General features: G+C 41.5%; 1 pseudogene; it reads left to right on the plus strand.

Moving 5' to 3' along the window:
- The first annotated feature begins 236 nt into the window (after nt 1–236).
- Nucleotides 237–355, plus strand: LOC111738256 (annotated as a pseudogene).
- Nucleotides 356–2,064: the final 1,709 nt, after the last annotated feature.

Genomic DNA, 2,064 nt, shown 5'->3' on the forward strand with positions numbered 1-2,064 from the left:
GGAGCAGGGTGCTCCTGGCTCATTGTGCACTTGCTTTCTTCTTTCCGTTAATGACAAAATAATACATACTTGTGGCAAACATTTCAAATAACAGAGAATATAAAGACAAAAAATGGAATCTACTCTCTTTTACAATTTTCCAGTGGTCAGTGTGAATTGTTTTGTATTTATCCTTCCAGACATTTATTTATGAACTTACACACAGGTAAATGGACTTTTAAATTTGTTTTTATACAGTCTACAGCCATGCCACTCTGAACAAGCCCGATCCTGTCTGATCTCGGAAGCTAAGCAGGGTCAAGCCTGCTTAGTACTTGGATGGGAGACCACCTAGGAAGACCAGGTGCTGCAGGTATAAAAAATAAATAAATAAATAAATTAATTAATTAATTAATTAATAAACACACGAGGGATTGTGAGTTGACAAGGTCCTTGCAATCTGTGAGGTCAACCAAGGGTTGCCTGGCCTAAAAAATAATAATAATATTTTGTTTTTATACAAAAACAGATTATATGATACATACTGTTCTGCAGCTTTTTCTACCCAACAATCTACTGTGGCCATCATTTCATGCCAGAACACGTACATCTGCTTCCTGCTTTTATCTGATTATACAGTGTTCCATTGCAGGGTTGGACATAATACGTAGCATTCCTCTATTGGTGGACTCCAATTTTTCTCTGGTCCACACAAGAATGGCAAGGACCACCATACAGAGGTAATATGCAGAATGGTTAAGAATATTAGCTCTGCTGGATTTAATCCCAGTTCTGTGACCTTATGGCAAGTCACTTAACTTCTCTGTGCCTCTTTTCTCATCTGTCAAATGAGGATAATAATAGTACTTTCCTCACAGAGTTTTTTTAAAGATTCTTCGAGATAATTCATGTAAAGCACTTAGAACAGTGCCTGGCCCAAAACAAACACTCAACTGGGTTACAATTCATGCTGTACACCTATCTTTGCTTAGATAGGCAAGTATCTGCAAGTTAGCTTCCTACTTGATGGATATTCCTGGCTCATTTTGGAAGATGAGGATTTGGGCAGCACACTTGGAGAGATAAACTACATTCAGTTTTATTGCTTTATTTATTAACCCCTGGTTGGAGACCACTACTCTCATCCAATGTCCTCTTCCCCAGTCTACACACTACAATAATAATAGCTCTTGACATTGAACTCTCACCATGTGTCAAGAACCCTGCAAAGCATTTCAACACGCTTTGTTAAACTCAGTCAGCACAATGACTCTGCAAGATGCATCATGATATTTCTGTTTCACAGGCAAGAAAACTGACACTCAGAGAAGGAAAGTAACCAGCTCAAGATCACATGGCCCAAGCTGGGGCAGTGACATCCTCAGAAGGGAAGGAGATCTCAGGGAAGAATTACTGGAGGGACACCTAAGAAGAAGTAAAAGGGGCCACAAATGTGGTTCCCTTCAGGGGCCAAAAGATCCCAGAAAAATCAAATCAAGATGGACAGAGGCCCAAGTTAAGGACTGTGGAAATGAGCTGAGGAAATAGCATCTGACACTTCAAGAACCAGTCATTCATTCATTCATTTGCTTACTCATTCATTCACATATTTCTTGATTGCCAACTATGTATCAAGCCCTGGACTAGTTGCTGGAAATATAGCCCATAGGAACAGGACCCAAACCTTGGAATTTACAGTCCAGTTATCAGAAGTTGACTGGATGTTACTGAAATAAAAAGTGGTGTGCAACCATCAGGGCTTATTATTTTAGGGTAGGGGTTTGGGGAGCAATGCAGAGCCAGGGATGTCTGGCTGGCTTGTACAGTAAGAAAGAGAAGCAGTGGAACCACAGTCAGGAGCCCTACTTCCTCATTGAAAACCTCAAAAATTCTCCATTCCATAACTACTGCCACTTCCAACCTTGAGGCCACCAGCTGTGCTCCAGGGCAGTTCAGTGCATGGATCCCGAAGCTCTATTGCATGAAGACTGTTGATGGGCACCAGAGAAGGAGCTCAGGAGGGGATCTGGGACCATCATTGGTACAGCAGGGTTAAGGAGGGTTAAGCAGCGGTGTGTGGGATGT

Source organism: Pteropus vampyrus, unplaced genomic scaffold (genome assembly GCF_000151845.1).
Source record: "Pteropus vampyrus isolate Shadow unplaced genomic scaffold, Pvam_2.0 Scaffold36, whole genome shotgun sequence".
Classification (NCBI taxonomy): Eukaryota; Metazoa; Chordata; class Mammalia; order Chiroptera; family Pteropodidae; genus Pteropus; species Pteropus vampyrus.